This window comes from Lemur catta, chromosome 7, assembly GCF_020740605.2.
Source record: "Lemur catta isolate mLemCat1 chromosome 7, mLemCat1.pri, whole genome shotgun sequence".
Taxonomy (NCBI): domain Eukaryota; kingdom Metazoa; phylum Chordata; class Mammalia; order Primates; family Lemuridae; genus Lemur; species Lemur catta.
Genome location: NC_059134.1, coordinates 49781697 through 49802912, shown reverse-complemented (window position 1 = coordinate 49802912; position 21216 = coordinate 49781697). Strand labels below are relative to the sequence as shown.

Genomic DNA, 21216 nt, shown 5'->3' with positions numbered 1-21216 from the left:
TGGGCATGGTGGCATAGGCCTGTAGTCCCAGCTACTTGGGAGGCTGAGGCAGGAGGATGACTTGACCCTAGGAGTTTGAGGTTACAGTGAGTTATAATGATGCCACTGCACTCTAGCCCAGGGGACAGAGCAAGACCCTATCTCAAAAAAAAAGAAAGAAAGAAAAGATTCAATGGGGTCACATAAATGAAATGCCTGGCCCCTAATGTCTCCTCTTCTCACGAGAACTGTATAGTGCTCTGCCTCTCTAACTTCACTCCAAGTTGCAGTTTTCTCTTTGTGGCTTTTCTCCCATTAAGCCTGATCTTAATTTATCATAAAACCTGCTCTCATACATATAATAACAATAAAATAAATGGAAAAGTGGGTGGAATACACAGTGTACTTTGCCCCTAACTAGGAAGCCAACCTCCCACTCCTCTTCCTACACAGCTGTCATTGTTTCAGGGACAAACTACTGGATCTCAAAGGCCCAGCTTCCTTAATTGTCCATAACCAAGCATTTCAGGCCATCTTTGATTAGTACATCAAAAGGAGTACATTTGGTGCAGGTGGACTATTTCCACATTTGCTTTTTATACCTCAGTAACTGGTCAGATTATTCAGGGGGAAAAAGGATCTTGTAAGGAAGTTGACTCTAAAGGAATGCTGAATATTTCATTCTTGGGCTCTTGCATCAGGACAAATGCCCTTTGTCTTCTCCTGGATAGTGATGGCACTGGTTCATTGTATATATTTAAACCCTGCCCTAAGCACTGAGAAAGTTGCTTTCTTCATTTATTTACTTATTCCTTTATTCATTCAATAGCCATTTATTGATCAACAACTATGTGCCAGACTTGTGCTAGATCTTGAGGATATATCACTGAGAAAGACAGACTTACATTCTACCAGGGTAGACAGAGACAAAAAATCATGTCATCAAATAAATCAACAAGAAAATGTGGTAAGTACTATGAAGAAAATAAACAGGAAAATGTATCTGGGTAGGGTAATTTGGTAGGGAGGTAGGTGAATAGAAATAGGAGTGGTCAGAGTAGACCTCTCTGAGGAGGGAATATTTAAATTGAGCCATGAAGAATGAGAAGGAGCCAATTATGTGAAGAGCCAGCAAAGAGGTTTCTCAGCAGAGGAAATTGTAAGTGCAAGGCCTCTGAGTTAGAGAAGAGCTTGGTACGTTTAGAGAAATGAAAGGAGTATGAAATGAGAATGGAGAAGCTAGCAGAAGACAAATTAAGCAGGATTTTGTAAGCTAGGACTATGGATTTACTTTAAGTACAATTTATTATATGTTCAATAAACACTGCTTGAGTACCTAATGTGTGCCAGGTACTGTTTAGACATTGGACATGGAGTTTTAACAAAGCATAAAAATTCTTCCCTCTTGAAAGTTACGTTCTAGTTGGCGAGATAGGCAATAAACACATAAGTAAAATAGATAATACTTTTAGATAGTGCTAAGGAGAATATAACGAACAAAGAAAAAGAGTTAAGAAGTATAGGATTATAATTTTAGATAAGAGTGGCCAGATAAGGCTTCACTAAAAAAATTACATGTAAGTAAAGATTTGAAGTGTCCATGTACTGTCCAGGGGCAGAACCCGAGGCCACTTCAATATTTAGAGGTCAGGAAAAGGACCAGGAAAGAATGACAAGAAGCATGTGGAAAAGTAAGAGAAAAATTAGGCATGTTTCCTGGAAGCTCAAAAGTGTTTCAGGGAGGAGAGAGATCAACAGTAAAAATGCTGCAGATAGTAAATAAAGATGAGGACTGAGACATGGTCATTGGATTTAGCTACATGGAAGTCACTGGTTATCTTGGGAAGAGCAGTTTTGCTGCCATAGTGGAGGCAAAACCCTGGTAGGAGTATGCTGAGGAGAGAGTTGGAGAAAAGGAACTGATGACTCAGAATATAGACAACACTGTCAAGGAGTTTGCTATACGTAAGGGGTTTGAAATGGGGCAGTGGCTACAGGAGAAGTTAGATTAAAAGAGAATTTTTTTCTCCAACTTTTCAAATATGTTCAAACTTACAGAAAAGTTGAAGGAATAGTATAATACCCATATCTCCTTAACCATATTGCAGCAATTGTTGATATTTTGCCATATATTGGCATATTTTGCCAATCCTTTCTCTCTAGAGGATTTTTTAAACCTTTCTTCAAATTGTTAAATATAATGCATATACAGAAAAGTCCACAAAACAGAAATTTGTAACTCAGTGAATGATCACACTGAGTTACAAATCACCACCAATATCAAGAAATAGAACACTGCTAGCATCCCCAAAGCCCCCTTGTGTCCCCTCCCTTACATCAAAGGATAAGCACCATCTTGAATTTTATGGTAATAACTTCTTGCTTTTCTTTAAAGAAACTATAAAGTTTATAGTTTTCTATGTAGAGATTGTACACTTTGAATTCCTAAACACTACTGTTTAATTTTTTGCTTGTTTTTGAACTTTAAGAGTGGAATAATTCTTATGGTGATATTCTTTTATATCTGACTTCTTTAGCTCAGTATGTTGTGTGTTTTTCAGTATAGTGTTCTGTTATTAAAACATGCCAACACTTATTTATTCATTCTATTGTTTATGGTGATATTGGTTGTTTCTAGTTTTTTGTTCTTATGAATAATGCTGAATGCTACTATAAACATATTTGTTTTTGTCTCAGTGCACATGCGCATGCATATTTATTGGTTGTATTTCCAGGAGTAGATTTGCTGGGTCATATGTATATATATATTCAACTTCCCTAGCTAATACCAAAGAGTTTTCCACATTGGTTGTACTAATTTACATTAACATCAGTAATGGTTGACAGCTGTTTCTCTACGTCTTCACCAACAATTGGGGCTGTCTGTTCTCTTGAGTAGGTATGTAGTAGTATCTCATTGTGGTTTTAATTAACATTTCCCCAAATACTGGTGCCCACTGGCCATTTGTATATCTCTTTTCGTAAAGTGCCTAAGACTTTTGCCCATTTATAAAATTGGATCTTTGATTTTTCTTATTGATTTGTAGCTATATTTTCCCATGTGCTAGATATGAATCCTAGTAGATTGTATGCATAGCATATATCTTCTCCCACTCTGTGCTTTACTTTTTCTTTTCTTTTTCATCTTCTTCTTTTTTTTCCCTTTTTTTGGAGACAGAGTCTCACTGTGCTGCCCCAGCTAGAGTGCAGTGGCAGCATCATAGCTCATTGCAACCTCAAACTCCTGGGCTCAAGTGGTCCTCCTGCCTCAGCCTCCCAAGTAGCTGGGACCACAGACGTGCATCACCATGCCCAGATAATTTTTCTATTTTTTGTAGAGATGGGGTCTTGCTCTTGCTCAGACTGGTCTCAAACTCCTAATCTCAAGCGATCCTCCCAGAGGATTGTGCCCAGCCTGCTTTTTCATTTTCTTAATGCTATCCATTAATGAATAGAAATTCTTCATTTTAATGTTATCAGTTATCAGTCTTTTCCTGTATTGTGTTTTTGGGGGTTATGTTTAGGAGCTTTTCATCTATCTCAAGGTAGATACTCTCTTATGTAATCTATTAGCTATTGTATTGTTCTATCTACTAGTATATTTAGGAATATAATATACCTGGAGTTGGGTTTTTATACTGTCTTACCATTTTTTAGCACATGGGTATCTAATGACTCAGCATCATTTATTGAAAGACTGTCCTTTCCCTACTATTCTGAAAGTGTCACCTTTGTTACAAATCAGATGTTCGTATGGCAGTTAATTTCTAGGCTTTTCTTTTATTCTGTTGTTCTAATTTCTATCCTTACACCATTACCATGCTGACTTAATTACTGTAGCTTTATAATAAGTCTTGATATCCAGTAAAGGAATTACTCCTACCTTGTTCTTTTTCAGAAGTGTCTTCTCCATTCTTGGTTCTTTCCCTGTCCCTATACATTTTTGAAACATCTTATGCAGTCCCATAAACAAAACAAAAAACTCTTGGGATTTGGATTGGAATTGCATTAAATCTATAGATAATTTGGAGTGAATTGATGTCTTTAAAATCATTGAGTTGATGAGGCATAGTGGCTCACACCAGTAATTCCAGCACTTCAGAAGGCCAAGGCAGGAGGATCACTTCAGGCCAGGAGTTCAAGACCAGACTAGGCAACATAGTGAGACCCCTATCTCTACAAAAAATTTAAAAAACTTAAAAAATTAGCTGGGCATGGTGGTGGTATGTGCCTATAGTCCCAGCTACTTAGGAAGCCGAGGCAGGAGAATTGCTTGAACCCAGGAGTTCAAGGTTTCAGTGAGCTGCGATCATTCTAGTGCACTCTAGCTTGGGCTATAGAGCAAGACCGTGTCTCTAAATAAATAAGTAAGTAAATAATAAAATAAAATAAAATCATTGAGTCTTCCAATCTGTGAATGTGCTATACCCTTTCCTTTATTTAGTTGTTCTTTAATTTCTCTCAATAAAGTTTAAGTTTTCTATGTACAGATTGTACAATTTTTTTGGTGTGAATTTATTCCTAAGTATTTGAAACTTCTGAAGCTGTGGTAAATGGTATCTTTTTAAAAATTTCATTTTCTAACTATTGTTGGTACATAAAAATATGACTGACTTGTCTATTGGCTCTTTATTGGGAAACATTAAATTCACTTTTTAATTCTAATAATTTGTAGATACTTTTGGATTTTCTATGTGTGTAACCATATTGTCTGTGAATAATGACAGCTTATTTCTTCCTCTTCCTTACTCTGAAATTCTAAAATACCTCCTTCTTTTTCTTAGTAGTTTTTTTTTTTTTTTTTGAGACAGTATCGCTGTGTTGCCTGGGCTAGAATGAGTGCCATGGTGTTAGCCTAGCTCACAGCAACGTCAAACTCCTGGGCTCAAGCAATCCTACTCCCTCAGCTTCCCCAGTAGCTGGGACTACAGGCATGTGCCACCATGCTCGGCTTATTTTTTCTTTATATATATATTTTTGGCTGTCCAAATCATTTCTTTCTATTTTTAGTAGAGACGGGGTCTCGCTCTTGCTCAGGCTGGTCTCGAACTCCTGACCTCGAGCGATCCACCCGCCTCAGCCTCCCAGAGTGCTAGGATTACGGACATGAGCCACCGCGCCCAACCTTCTTAGTAGTTTTAAAACAATAATTAAATCTTTTATTTATCTGGAATTTATTTTTGGTAGAGAACATGAGGTGTGGCTGCATGCTAATTTTTTCCCAGATGGATATTCTGATTTTTATGTAACCATGAATGAATAATCTATCCTTTCCTAATAATTTGAAATGATACATTTGTAATATATTAAATTCCTATGTGTACTTGATTCCATTTTTGTAGTTTTTTGTTGTTCACTCATCCCTTCTGTTTTAGTAATTGTAACTTTAAAACATTTTAATATCTGATAGGTCTTCTTATTTATTTTTAGAATATTGATTTCTATTATTGTTTCATATGAATTTTAGAATCAGCTTATGTAATTCAAAAAGAAAATTCTATTGGAATTTTTAGGAGAGTTTCAAATTATAGATTCTATTTCTGATGTTGAGCATTTCTATCCATGAATAGGGGCTGCCTTTCCAATTGTTCAAATCTTTTGTGTCCCGTAATATTTTAATATAGATTCTGTGTATTTATCAGTTTATTCCTAGACATTTATCTTTTTCATTGAAATTTTTCATGAAGTTATTTTCTTCATTTTATGATATTTCCCAATTGGTCTTTTTTTGTTTGCTTGAAGGTTGCATATTAAATTTTCTATGAGTTAATTTTGTAACCCAACCACTGAACTAAGTTCTTTTTTTGTCTGTAATAGTTATTCAGTTGATTCTCTTGTTTTTACCCAGGAAAACAATGATATCATCTATAAACAACATATAATTTCCTCCTTCCTGCATGTTTTTTATTTCTCTTATTTCTTTCCATTAAGGAATTTTAAGCAGGGAGGCTATCTAATCTGATTACAATTTTTTTATTTTTTTTTTTTTGAGACAGAGTCTCTCTTTGTTGCCCGGGCTAGAGTGAGTGCCATGGCATCAGCCTAGCTCACAGCAACCTCAAACTCCTGGGCTTAAGTGATCCTACTGCCTCAGCCTCCCGAGTAGCTGGGACTACAGGCATGCGCCACCATGCCCGGCTAATTTTTTCTATACAGATTTTTAGCTGTCCAAATCATTTCTTTCTATTTTTGGTAGAGACGGGGGTCTCACTCTTGCTCAGGCTGGTCTCGAACTCCTGACCTCCAGCGATCCACCCGTCTCGGCCTCCCAGAGTGCTAGGATTACAGGCGTGAGCCACCACGTCCGGCCTGATTACAATATTAAAAGATTGCATTGGCTACAAAAGTGGAATCAAGGAAATCTTTTAGGTATAGTACCAAAAGTTAGTGTCTTGGGCTAACAGAGTGGCAGCAGAGACGGAAAGAAATGGATAGACTGGAGATATATTTTGGAGGTAAAATATATGGCAGAGAATAGGCTGATCATATTATTCTAAAGATTTGCAAACTTCTTGGAAATCTTAGAATATAAGAATATAGTTAGTTAGAAGGGACCATAAATATAATCAATGTCTACTCTAACCCCAGATATTCTTAATTTCACTCCAGCTTCCTAACCAGCCACTTCCAGTGGTAGAACCCACTACCTCCCACAGTAGCCATTCCATTTATTCAATTCACTCTACAAACCCTGCTCTTTGTCAGGTACTTGGCGGGGGCGTGGAGAGGGACCTGGAAACATAGGTAATCAAGATTCACTCCCTTCTCTGGGGAAGCTCAGAGAAAGGGACAACTATCTTAGAAAGTCTCGTCCTCATAGACTGTATCTTCTAGGCTCTTGTCTGAATTCTTTTATAGAAAAAGCCTATTTGCTCTTCCTGTGCTGTTCATTCCTCAGATATTTGCAAAGATGATCACAGCCTTTGGGGTTTCTCATCCCCCTGTTCCTTTTTCTTACCTGATCTGTCATCAAATTCCTTCTTTATTCTGGTCCAAATTTGAAAAACTTGGAACTTGTACTGCTGTATTATTTTTCTGAAGAGTTATCATGTCATTTCTGTACCTTTCTTCCATAAGCCAATACCTAGGGAATCAATTTTCATTTATTTATAGTTAGATATTTTTGTTCATATTTCCATTTTTGGCTTAATGCTTACTTAAAAAAAAACTCTCTTCTTTAGGAATTTAGTATGTCAAGTGTATAATTAGCTTTGGAAACAAACTACTAAACAGCCATGAGATCAATTACCTTTCTAGGCTCAACAAACACTAGCTGGTTACAATGATAAAAGCATTTATCCACTGAAAAGCCTGAGATGAAAAGTAATAACACATATGGAAGGAAACTAGCAAGTTTATAAGCGTTAAAAATGAAATAGGCAATGCTGTAGAGTCTACTTTTACAAATACAACTATGACATCCACTTCCAAACAATCAGGCTTTTTTTTTTTTTTTTGCAACAGCCGACCACTCTTCCAAAGTAGTTACGTTAAGTATTTGTTCACATCCTCATCCTATTTCATAGTCAGTGTATTTAATGAAGATGTTATCTTCTTGGTGAGACATTTTTATGTAACATTTGAATATGACTATATTTACAGTGTAAAAAGTCTTAATACAATTTGACATGTTTTCCCAAATGAGTTGCAGAGGAATGACAGAGGAAGAGAAAAGTGCTTTTTTCTATAAAGAGGGTGATCCTGGTCAATTCCAAATAGAGACAGCTGTGAATTATAATGGGTTCCTCTGAGAATTGTCATATTTAAACTGAACTGATAATATGATAGCTCAGGGATTAATTTTTGGTATTTGTAAGTATTGTGTGGGCAGTTTGTTCCCTGCATGATGTAAGATAATTTTTTTCTCCCTAAACATTTTCTTTTTTTTTTTTTTTTTAAGCCAGTCAAATTTAGCAGTGGGGGATTCAATACCAACTTTAGTGACACTAATGTTAATAAGTTCTGATAACCCACTACCATCAGACCAGCCAACCTAAACATTTTCTTTAAGTCTAGGCAACTTGGACTAGAGAGTATTAGTTTTGCCATCAGATATGACTTTGAATTATTTTATGTATATGTATATATTTTTAGGCTAGTCAAGTGACTTTGAATTCTGATATGAATCCTTCTGGGATTCATATCAAATCAGGTTTTGATTTTATACATGTTACTTTTCTAATTTTTTAAATACTTAAATGGATTATATCTCCCTAGTAAAGTTGTGAAATTGAATAAATATAACATGAATATGTTTTGTTTATTCAATTTTCATATATATAAATGTATATATAACTACCATAAACCCTTGCTTAGTAGATTTTTTTTTTTTTTTTTTTTGAGACAGAGTCTCACTCTGTTGCCCAGGCTAGAGTGCCGTGGCGTCAGCCTAGCTCACAGCAACCTCAAACTCCTGGGTTCAAGCAATCCTTCTGCCTCAGCCTCCCAAGCAGCTGGGACTACAGGCATGCACCACCATGCCTGGCTAATTTTTTCTATGTATTTTTAGTTGTCCAGCTAATTTCTTTCTATTTTTTTAGTAGAGATGGGGTCTCATTCTTGCTCAAGCTGGTCTCAACTTCCTGAGCTCAAACGATCCTCCCGCCTCAGCCTCCCAGAGTGATAGGATTACAGGCGTGAGCCACCGCACCCGGCCCATCAAGTTCTTTTGATCCTGCTTCTGAAATGTCTTTCATGTTGGTTTCATAATCTCTATTCTTTCTGGCAATGCCTTAGTTTAGGATGGCAATGACCTTTTATCTAATTTTTTTCCCTCCTTCCAGTCTTACCACTTCCAATCCATCTTCCACACTGTCCAGAGCTTCTCAAAACACATTACTGATTATGAATCAACCTCTCTTGTCTAAATACTTTTAATGACCAGTCTTTATTTCAGGGATTTTATCTGCTTCATCTTGCATCTCCGCCATCAAACAGGGTGTTCCACATTAACCACCCTCTTCTATGAGCTTCTTCAATTTTCTGTGATTGGATTAGGTTATGGCAAACTTTCTAAACAAAAGGATCGGTTAATGACTTTTAAACATATGAAAGAGATGTTCAACTTCACTTAAAATAAGAGATCTGGCCGGGCACAGTGGCTCACGCCTGTAATCCTAGCTCTCTGGGAGGCTGAGGCGGTTGGATCGCTCAAGGTCAGGAGTTCGAGACCAGCAAGAGTGAGACCCCGTCTCTACTAAAAATAGAAAGAAATTATCTGGCCAACTAAAATATATATATAAAAAAAAAATTAGCCGGGCATGGTGGCGCATGCCTGTAGTCCCAGCTACTCGGGAGGCTGAGGCAGTAGGATCGCTTAAGCCCAGGAGTTTGAGGTTGCTGTGAGCTACGCTGATGCCACGGCACTCACCCTAGCCCGGGCAACAAAGTGAGACTCTGTCTCCAAAAAAAAAAAAAAAAAGAAAGAAAGAAATCTGCAAATTTAAACTAAGATATATTATTTTTCATCAGTTTGGCAAAGATCAGAAAGCTTGACAATACATTATTTTGGCTAGGGTGTGAGGAAACATTCTTAATGTTACTGAGTGTAAATCAATATCATCTTTTAAGAAAACAATTTCACAATATCTGTCAAAAATGATCATAACTTTGACCAAGCATTTTAATTTATCCTATAGAAACATACGTGCAAAGATGTATGTGAAGAATATTCATTGCAGCATTGTAACAGCAAAAGATGGGGAATGACTGAATTGTCTACCAGCAGGGTGATGGTTATATAAACTGTAGTGTAGTTCTACAGGGCCATTAAAAAGGATGATGCAATCCATGTGTACTGATATAAAAGATCTCCAAAATAAGTCAAAAAGTAAAGTGCAAAGCAGTATATGTAGTATGCTATCATTTTTATAATATTTAAAAAGATATATATACACATATGTATTAAAAATTATAATATCTCTGGAGTGATATACTAGGGATTGAAGAGAGTGGTTGCCTCTGAGGAGGTGAACTAGGGACAAGGTGGTAGAGGGACTACTCTATACTCTTCAGGACTGTTTCAAATTTTTTCACCAGGCACATGTATTTTTTTCCAAAAATAACAGAGCAGTGATTATGAAAATTATGGTAGATCACCTTGATGATATATGAGTCTGGTACTTTGCTGCATCTCAAAACAGTCCTGTGCAATAGCATTGTTTAACAGAGAGATACACTGATGATTGATGCAATTGAGTATCTGGCTGAAGTCCTCTTATCATTAAGAAGCAATAGGAGTACAAGTCCAGGCTTACCCAGCACCAGCTCCCTTCAGCCTGCTTTGGAAGTACCTCAACTGTAAAAAATATCCCATTGTTTTCTGAGTATCACTCATGTCTGTGCTGTTTCCCCATTAGACTAAAAAATTCTTGAAGGAAGGAGCCATCCATCACTGTATCATCAGCCACTATCACAATGACTGGCACCTGGTAAGTGCTCATAAAAGTTTATTGTCATGAACAGTTAGATGATTTCTTTAAGCAACCACATATTTATATGATGTAAATGCTACAATTTGCCATCTTTTCCAAAAAGTGGACTATTTTGACTTGTATCTTCATCATGCCAAGCAACTTAAGAAGCAAAAAACCAGGATGGTGACACTAAACACTGCAACCACAGAATTCAAGAGCAAGCTGTTTTCTTTGATGGTGTTTGTCCTTCCAGTGCACAAGAGCATAGTTCAAAACATTCTACAAATAACTGCCTCTTCACGTAGCTGACCGGGTAAGTGTGAAATTGACACCGCAGTTTATCCTGTGACACATTTTACTAGATGCCTCTTGTTTCTAGCTCCATTTGGCCTGCTCAGAGCAGGAGTTGGTCTCCAGCCCATTTGCCCCTGGAGGATTCCCATCACATGTCAGTGAAGCATGTGTCCCCACCAGCTCTAGTGACCTGCCTATGAGATGTGCAAACACTATACTCACTACAAAGCTTCCAGCCTCTGGAAAACTGTCATATTTAAAGACTTTCTAGAGCAATCAGAAACTCTTAAAAGGCTTTTCTTCAAAGTTACTGGGAATTTTCCAGAATAGTGCTTAAAGCAACTCTTAGTTTCCTGAATCTATAAGAAACATATCCTTTTATTGGTCTTTCCTAATTTCCCAGATTTTCTGAAAGGATGAGTCAACCAATGAGAGAATAGGGCGGGGGTGGGTAGGGAGGTGAGTCTATCAATTAGTACTTAACCTTTAGGCTTATCAACTTAGAATCTCAGATAATTCTTTTCCCAGCATTATCTGAACAAAGAAGAGAGGTATAATGGGAAATAGCACAGATTGAAAGCAGACTAAACTGAATGTGAAACTAGGTTCTGCCAACAACCAGTTATGTGACTTTGGGCAAATTACTTAATTTCGTCAAGGCTTTGTGTCCTCATTTTGCAATGTTCTAGTGAAAATTTGCTAGATCATTATTAGCACAATTCTGGGAATACGGTAGGTACTCAATAAATCTTGTTGAGCAAAATGAGTAAATAACATCCTTAAGATGACTGGCATACAGAGGAGTTTAATAAACATTAATATTCTTCCCACTCTTCACCCTTCTCACTTTTAGTTTGGGCTATATGCTGCCCTTTGGTGAAATTTGCCCCTTTGAGCTTGCTTTCCAAAGTCACCAAGCATGTTTTTAATCAGAAAAAAACAAATAGGCCGGGCGCGGTGGCTCATGCCTGTAATCCTAGCCCTCTGGGAGGCCGAGGTGGGTGGATCGCTGGAGGTCAGGAGTTTGAGACCAGCCTGAGCGAGACCCCGTCTCTACTAAAAATAGAAATAAAAATTATCTGGACAACTAAAAATATATATAGAAAAAATTAGCCGGGCATGGTGGCACATGCCTGTAGTCCCAGCTACTCGGAAGGCTGAGGCAGTAGGATCACTTAAGCCCAGGAGTTTGAGGTTGCTGTGAGCTAGGCTGATGCCACGGCACTCACTCTAGCCCGGGCAACAAAGTGAGACTCTGTCTCAAAAAAAAAAAAAAAAAAAAGAAAGAAAGAAAAAAACAAACAAACAAGCCCCCAAGAATTAAAGCAAAGAGGGAGTATGCAGTGGAAATGTATTCACTTTAGATTCCAAATCTCCACGAGGTGGCCCTGCTTTTCTATTTGTTTGGTCAAGAAGGAACCTGTCCAATGTTGTTTAACAGAAGATTTTAAATTTTTGTTTTTAAAACTGTTTGTCTATAGTATTACAAAATGGATTTAAGACAAACAATAGACAGCAGCCATTGCCAAATAGTGCATTAGGAAGTTTTTATACTTTTGCTATGAAGACACCATGAATCACTAGTTGAGTACATAGCCTCAACCTCTGACCAACCTAGATTAGAGTCCAAACTGTGTCACGTATTTTCCTTGTGGGCTTGGGCAATTTACTTAACCAGTTTAAATCTCAATGTGCTCATCTGTAAAAAGTGGCTAACAAGGGTACCCACCTCATGTTTTTTTAAAGGATTAAATGAAATAATTACTATGCTTATTACTATGGTGCCTGACATAAGGTTTCCTGTCAACTAATATTGTAGCTATTATTATCATCCTCTCATTTAATATAACGTCATGAGGTAGCTACCTCTATTTTATAGGCAAGGAAACAATTTTAGATGTTGAACATAAAAATATTTAGCACATAATGAAGCAGATAGTAAAAGCCCATAGATGAGCTTAAAAAAAAATCAACATCTCAGGAATATTAACCCTCTATATTCTGCAGGCATTTTGTACAAGAGCAAGAAACTTAAAATAGCCTATTAAGTTGTCTGTCTATACCCATGTGCTAGAAGGGTGGGAGTCCCTATACAGCTAGCATGTATAACCATTGTAGGTACTCAGTAAATACTTGTTAATGGAATAAGTAGAGGAGTGAGCACACAGGTGCTCTGTTCTGTATCTTCCTGGTCAGGAGGAACACGAGCCCCATTCCTGCCCTAGTCCCACTATCTTCATTGCTACTTCCTTCTGTATCTTAAAGCTTCAGGAAAATCAACACAAGTTCCCCACTGGAAGGTGAGATGATGTAACAAACAAACAAACAAACTTGAGCCTTCTTTGAGATGTCAACACTGCAAATTTCATCCAAAGTTCAAAAAAATGGGCCATTCACATCTAATTGAGAAACTGTGGTAGACTCTTTATTAAAGTTGGGCACTAGAAAGACTGTAACATCATTGGGGATGAGCAGGTCTCATGCTGTTTTAGAAAGGAACATGCTTAAAGCCGGAATAAATCAATAGTTAAGCTTCAGAGACCTTAGTTTAAATCGACATATTTTTGACCTATAGCAGAAATATAAACATGAACCTAAAAATGCATTTGCAAATGGTTGTTCTTGGTCAACTAGTAAAATAAAGTCCAAATTTAAGAGTCCTTTTGAGGATCATAGTTTAATACTCTTCTATGTCTGTGACAGAAAAAACATGTAGAAAAGAAATTTTAAAAACTTAAAAATGAAAACATTTTTTTTTAAGAGATGGGGTCTCCTTCTGTTGCCCAGGTTGGAGTGAAGTGGCATGGTCATAGCTCACTGCAACCTCGAACTCCTAGGCTCCAGAGATCCTCCCATCTCAGCCTCCTAAATAACTGGGACTATAGGCACGTACCACACCCAGCTCATTTTTACATTTTTTTTTAGAGATGGGAGTTTCACTATGTTGCCAAGGCTGGTCTTGAACTCCTGGGCTCAAGTGATCCTCCTACCTTGGCCTCCCAAAGTGCTAGGATTACAGGCATGAGCCACTGCACCTGGCCTATGTTTGAATGTCACTTTGGCCATTTCAAAGATAGAATCAATAATATAGAAAGAGGAAAATGAGAGTCTATAACAGTGGCTTTAGAGTCAGACAATCCTAGGCTAGAATGCTAAAATTCTGGCACAATCAATTGTATGTGAGACTGAGCAAGTCATGCACACACACATATATACAACTATATACACACACACACGTACACACACACACACACACACGACTGTAGTGAAGATTAAATAGATGGTTTAAATATATGATTGTCTGACTCTAAAGCCATGTATTAAATAGATGGCTACTATTAACTACCTAGCAGAATGATGCATAGTACACAGAATGTGCTCAGTAAATGGTAGTTTTTATTATCAGAGAAAGAACGGCAAGAGTTAGAGGTCAAATCCTGTGACAATAAATACTCATATCTAAGGATTCCCAGATGATCCCCAGAAGCAGGATTATATTAATATGTTTAAAATAATTTGCCTAGAAGATAAGCAACTATGATGTGGGGTGAGTGTGAGATTTAGGACTAAAAGAACCTAGTCCCCCAGTTCTGACACTAATGCTTTTAGGCAATGTGTACTTGGACCAATCACCTATCATCTCTGAGATTTGGATTCCCCATATGAAAATAATTCCCATGATTTTTCTGAGTAACAAGAAAGATAACGTAGATTACAGCACTTTATAAATCGTGACATAATCCTAAACCCCTAGTGAGTCCTTTGTCTCTAGCTCTATGACAGTTGCCCTAAGAAAGTAGATACAGTTCTGTAAGGTGAGGTGCCAGGTTTTCCATCAGATGGACCACAGAGGTCTCGTGACCTCACAGCCACACTTGTATCAGATGCCAGGCCACTGACATTTCAGGATAGAAGGGGACATAAAGGAGAGCTCTGACACAAAAAAGTTCTAGGACAGCTTTCCCAGGTCTGTTAAGCAAGGAACTTTTCACTGTCTCTCACCCTGGGTAGGAAAACTCACCTACACTCTGAACACTCTCACACAAGAAATCTCTTTTATAAGGGATCCAGGAACTTGGAGGAAAAAGAGGGTATGAAGGAAGAATGCTCTTGCTCCAGCACTTTCTTTTCAGAGGATGTTCCTGTAGTGAAAGCAGACTTTTTCATCTTCATATCAATGCAAATAATTGGCACGTTTCATTAGATCTTTCTTACAGCAGCAGTGTGGGGTCATGCAAAGAGCTTTAGAGTAAGTAAGGCTTAGCTCAAACCCTCCATTCTTTAATTAATTTATGACCTTCAGTTGATCGCTACTTCCTTTAAACTATGGCTGATTCTCAAAGCTAAGCAAGGCTATGAACATAGAGGAGACATTTCTTCCTAGCTCACCTTGTTGCTCTTAGAAGCCACACTTTCAGTGCCCAAATAGATTCCATCTTGAATTGGTCTCCAAATACTCTTCTGAGTTAGCCTAGTCTCCCCTATTTTTGTGAGCTCCAACACCTTTTCATCTGAAAGTTCAGTGCCATGAGCTGAACCCAGCACATAGTATGTGCACAATACATGTTTTTGGAGAGATTAGTACAGGAATTAATTTAAAATTCACTGTAACCTCCTTGAGTGAAGCCCCCAAAGTACCCAGCACAGTGTAAACCAGATGCTAAAGAAACACCAATTAATTTGTCTGTGATGTATTTATCATCTCTTCCTCCTGCTTGATTTGCATCTTCTCTTCTTTGGGAAGTTGAAATTTCCTGCTGTATTTTCCATTTCCCAACTGCCACCAACTGCTAGAACAAACTGCCATACTCTTGGAGACTTCTGGAATCTCCCTTTATAGGTAGGGTTGCCAGATTTAGCAAATAAAAATACAGCACGAGTTAAATTTGAATTTCAGATAAACAATGAGTAATTTTTTTGGTATAAATACGTCCCATACAACATTTGAGTCATATCTACATCAAAAATTGTTTCATTGTTTATCTGAAATTCAAATGTAGTCATGTATTTTATCTGGCAATCCTCTTCAGAGGGTCTCACCTCAAGTACTGACACCAATGTAGAAGTTGTCATATCTCAAAATTACACCTTTTAGGCTATGTGCTTATTAATTAATCACTTCCCAAACATCTCTAAGGAGACAGAAAGCTGCTTTATCTTCCTTTAAGCACAGGCCTTACTCAGAGTCATATGTTGGGGTAGGAAGAATTAAGTCCCTCAGTTTCCTGCTTGATCTCAAGTTTCCTTCATTCAACCAATGAGCTATCCTCACTCCTCTTAACTGAGGGATAGAAATTTATGGATGTTCCACCGACACCCAGAAATCAAAGCATCCAAGCAGTAAGCTTAAGTTTCCCCATCTGGACTTCTCCTGAAACCAGTTCATCCCTCCAAATCTCCCTGCTCCTGTCATTAAAACTCAGAAACCTTACCTCCTTCTCCAAACATCAGAGATATTTTAAACTCTCTCTTTTGTATGGCTCTTGGTGTACTAAGTTAAAAAGTCTTGGATTTGTTCTTATTGTAGTTATTAATTTTTTATTGTTTTCCCTACTGAAATATTTCTTGTATCTGTCTCTTACATTCCACTTCTCCAACCAGCCCTGCCCATTTAATATGTCATCACCTGGGACTTGGATTGCAGCAACAACAGTGTCTTAGCTCTTTCAGCCTCCTGCATTTGTGCAATTCCCAGCAAACTTATCATTATATAGCATCCTATTCCCACCTGGGATTCCCCTTTAGGAGAAGCTGGCATGAATCTTGATTTCCTGTTTAACAAATCAATATCTGGCTCCACAGTCCAGCTTTCACAGCCCCCCAGCCTATCTATTTTCCTCTCCCTGTCTGTCTTCCATAGACTGACGTAATCCATTTTCTGTTTGCCAAGCTCTGGGCCTCATCCCTGCTTTTGGCTTAATCGGTCCCATCATTGCTTCTGCCTTGAATACCTAACTCCCTTCCCTCCTCCTCTGGATCATCCTGTGTCCCTTGTCTCCTTCAAAACCCAACTCATTAGAAGATAATATAGCCAATCTTGATATGGAGAAATCTTCTTCAAAGGGAAGAAAACAGAAGAGGAAAACACAAAGGAAAAGTTCAGTAAATTTGATGATGTGAGAATGAAAACCTTCTTTATGTCAAAATGTACCATAAACAAAACAAGAGAAACTAGGAAAATATTTACTATGTATAGTAGACAAAGTTAATATTTTTAATATAACTTGCAAATCAGTAAGAAACAGATGTTCTAAAAGAACATGAAAAGTAGATATTAGTGTGTGACATGAAGTAGAAGAGGCCAAAAACATGAAAAATCATAAAATTTCCGTAGTATTAGAGAAATGCAAACTAAAATAACAATGAACTTCCCTTTCCTTTTATCAAATGGACATTTTTGAAATGATCATACTCAATGTTGATAAAAGTACAAGAACAAGATTTTTCATACATGCTTTAGCAATCAGTTTTAGGATGTTCTTTCTTAATACTTCTGTAGAATAGCATAGATTTGGAAAATCCTATTGCTTTTTAACATCATTAACAGTGTTTTCCAACTTTTCCACAATAAATATGTGTCCTTTTTATAATTAACACTATATGTATATGTATTTTTAAAAATTCTAGATGAGGAGGGAGAAGAAGAAAAGTGTATTTTCTTAAAGACCTTGTTTGGGAATTCCTGATTGCCACTAATTGCAATTAACCTCTCAAGGCTAAGATCCTCACCTTGGAAAGCTGTTAAAACAGTAAAAAGTATGTAGACTATTACTACAGTACCTGGCACTTTGTAAACATTCAAAAAGTGGTGTTGTTTATTATTCTGTTGTATCCTCAGAGAGCATATAGTTTCAGTCTTTTGCATGTAGTAGATGTTAAATTAAAATATCTGCTAGATAGTCTGTTTCTATATCTTTAATATTCTTCTTCACTAACCCTATTCTCTTCTTCCCCTTTTCCTTTCCTCCTGTCTGTTCCATATCTGTCCTATCCATACCTTTCTCTTTCTCATTACACTCCATTTGTTATGGAACAATCTGTCATAAATACTCTGAATAGCATTTTTCAAAACCCAGCTTCAAAAGCCACTGGTTTGTCAGCCTTACCTGAGGGTCACCAGCAATGACAATGGATTCCAGTCTTCTCTCTCTTGCTCCTTACTTTATTAGTAACTGCCTTGAAAGTCATCTGTCCTCAGGATGACTCCTATGCTTGACTGCACCTGAGTTTGCTCATGTTGGTGCTTCCTGGTAGCCTGTGACATGTTTGTCTGCTGACCTTTCCTCTCCTCCAGGCAGAAGCTAATTCTATGGCTCTTATGATGCCTCCTGCATGTTTGTGTTCTTCAGTCTTGTAAATTAAGTTTATGGCATTTGCTAGGCAACAAAATAGCTTCCCTTCTCTTCCTCCTCTTCCCCCTTTCATCCCTTCTACTCCTTTACCCTCTCCCCTGAAAATATAATTATTAATTATTCTTTTCTTTTTCTCTGACATAAGTTTGTAGTTGATTGGGGAAAGTAGAATGAATACTTTTTTACCTATGATCCATAAGCATAATATTGAATATATTTCCTTTCATTATTTGAGAAAAATACACAAAACACTTTAGGGCAGCTGATGAGATAATAACAGCTGCAGAATGTGATCATGCAACAAGCACTGGATTCTTCCCTCCATATCTTTATAACTATTAAGGTAGATGATTATGGGGTTTGGCACTAGGCCAGATTTGAATTCTGTCTGCAATGCTGTACAACCTAGGCAATTCACTTATCCACTCTGGGTTTTAGCTTCTTTGCCTGTAAAAAGATGACGACATGCATATCAAAAGGTAGGAATTAAATGTGTGTAAAGTAAATATAAGAAACAATCTAACATAGAGTAGGTGTGGGGACTCTATCATATAGGGAAGTGTGAATTTCCCCTTCCCTTTCCAAGATTCCTTAATTTCTTAGGGGATTTATAACCCAGTGGGAAAAAACGAAGATCTATATAAAGTAGGCACTAAACACAATCAAAATGAATTTATCAAACACATAGCACTTATTATGTGTCATGTACTCTATTAAAAGAACTTTGCAAAGATTACCTCATTTAATCTTCAACAGATATTATTATAACCCCAATTTTAAGATGAGGAAACTGATGTCCCTATGGATCCAACAGTTAATAAGAGGTAGAGCGCATGCAATCAGGTGCCAGTGTCTGTACTCATAACCACTGCATAATACTGTTCTTACTCATGCCCTGTACATAGTAGGAGCTCAATACATGTTTTCAAATATCTCCTTTAACTTTTCTGACCAAAGCAAAGAGTAACCATCACACATCCCCAGAAAAGGATCCCTTACCTATTCTTTAATCAAAACAGTTGACTGCTTTGCACAAAGTCTAAAATGCAGATCTAGTTGGGTGCAAACAGACAGGAGAATATTGAGGTCCTTTTACTGTCAAAGATCTGGTTTCCCTCAGGCTAGTGACTCTGTAATAATAAACACTCCAGGATGTGAAGAGGATGACATTTTTTAAAGGTCCCTTTGGACTCCACAATCTCTTTCAGAGAGAATTCATATGCCAAAGCCTCTTTTATATTTGTTTCCTCACTTAATTCTCACAACTACCTTATGAATAAGTATCATTTGTAGACCCAATTTATACTGATGGAGGGAAAACTGGGCTTCATAAATTGCTCAAGTTTCTCAAGGTCAGCCAAGCTAGGAAGTCATAGGATTTGAATTTTGAACTGACCAAAGCTGATGATGTTTCCATTATCCTACTCCTTAGAGATGGCCATATCTATAAGGTTGTGCTAAAAATCTTCCCTTTATGACCACTGGCCTAAAGCATCTCACCTGTAGACTTAGAGTTGTAACTTTTTTGTGAACTCAGGTATGCTGTGAAGGAGTGTGACTCTATCTTTAGAAACATTTGGAAGCACTCTATGTTCTCAATCAACAATAAAGGGTAACTCTGGCAATAACAGTTTCTCTTTAAAAAGGAACATTTAGAGCAAGTCTTCAGGACACCAAGTTAGTAGCTCTGATTTGAGGACATGATAACGAGCAGAAAACATTTTGTTCCAGCCAGTCTATGGCTCTGTTCATCAAAATTAATGATACCAAAACACTTTGAAGATTTAGACTGCTAAAAACAGATGAATTGTAAAAGCCCTGTACTTTAATTATATTTAACCCTGTTTCAATATTATTAACATCTCATCCTGCTGAGTAGGTTTTACTGTGAGTGCCTCATAAGGGCTTTTGAGAATGTGACTAGGAATATGGTTAATACCTCCAATGTTGATGTTTCTTACTGAGATCATTATGGACATTGACTTTTCTTGAAGTAAACAAGTACCTAGAAGTTCCACAAATTTATATTTTTAAATTAAAAAATTTAAACCTACTTGCTATCCAAAAATAAACCTGGAATAATTCTACCGCAAGGCATGTTTTTACTGAGTAAGTTTTCTAGTTCTGAGGTGAAGATCAAGCTCATAGCATAAGAACAAATGGATTCTGAACTCTCATTTACCTAGATATCATCTACTTGGATTTAGAAATAATTTTGACAGGGGGGTTCAGGATAAATTTACCTTGGCTTAGCAAATCCTTTCTTCTTAAGACTTACTCATAATGTGGGGTTCCTGGATACTTAAGGGATCTGTAATGTGGTAAAGGAGACTTCAAAATGATTTTCAACCTCAAGTGGGACCTTGAGTTAATACAGGCTAACTCACAAGTTAACTTTGGGGCTGTGGTGATAAAAACTGTGTGACAGATCAACTCTGATGGGCAGTCACAGATGTTGTTGACTATTAAAAAAATAAGAAAATAAATAATTATTATGAATTAATATAGTTTGGTTGATAACATTTTTCAAAATTTGGGATCCATGATGGCAAATGTGCACAAAAACAAAAAAGTCTTTGATGGCGAAAAGTTCAAGAATTATTGTCTTAGAGTGTAAATAATAATTTTTTAGTAAGACCACAGAAGAATGCTTAAAATATGATATGGATTTGGGAGTGATGTCAGCAAGATGGCAGAATAGGAGTTTTTCAGCACCTTTCCCTTTGAAGAAACATCAATTTAAATAACTATCCACATGCAAAAATACTTTCACAAGAATTAAGAGTTTTTGTATATGGTCAAAGTTAAGTTGTTGTCAGCTTAAAATAGATGGTTTTAATTATAAGGTGTTTCATGTAAGCCTCATGGTGACCACAAAGAAAAGGCCTATAGTAGATACACAAAAGAGAAAGAGAAAAGAATCAGAGCATACCATCATAAAAATTCATCACATCACGAAGACAACAAGAGATGAAGACAGGAACAACAGAAGAGTCAGGAAACAATGAACAAAATGGCAATAATAATTTCTTATCTACCAATAATTACTTTAAATGTAAATGGATTAAATTCTCCAATGAAAAGACCTAGAGTGGCTGAATGGGTTAAAAAATAAGATCCAACTATATGCTTCCTATAGGACACTGACTTTGGCTGTAAGGACACTGACTTTGGCT

At 37.1% G+C, this 21216-nt stretch overlaps 1 protein-coding gene and 1 long non-coding RNA gene across 7 annotated transcripts in view; one reads left to right on the top strand and one right to left on the bottom strand.

The window, feature by feature from the left end:
- RAB30 (RAB30, member RAS oncogene family) overlaps window positions 1-17975 on the bottom strand; it is a 127855-nt gene extending 109880 nt beyond the window's left edge. For 4 of the 5 annotated variants that reach the window (XR_006736420.1, XR_006736418.1, XR_006736419.1 and 1 more), the window contains exons 1-2: window positions 17795-17975; window positions 6938-7063 (exon numbers count right to left, since the gene is read on the bottom strand). The gene's annotated coding sequence lies outside the window, so the exon portion shown is untranslated. The remainder of the gene's footprint in view (window positions 1-6937; window positions 7064-17794) is intronic. The other variant, XM_045557243.1, reaches the window with a different exon arrangement.
- Window positions 1-21216, top strand: part of LOC123642276 — a 40172-nt gene that overhangs the window by 411 nt on the left and 18545 nt on the right. The window contains exons 1-3 of one of the 2 annotated variants that reach the window (XR_006736424.1): window positions 770-946; window positions 10338-10409; window positions 10516-10707. This is a non-coding gene — a long non-coding RNA (uncharacterized LOC123642276). Of the gene's footprint in view, window positions 1-769; window positions 947-10337; window positions 10410-10515; window positions 10708-21216 lie in introns of those variants that run through there. The other variant, XR_006736423.1, reaches the window with a different exon arrangement.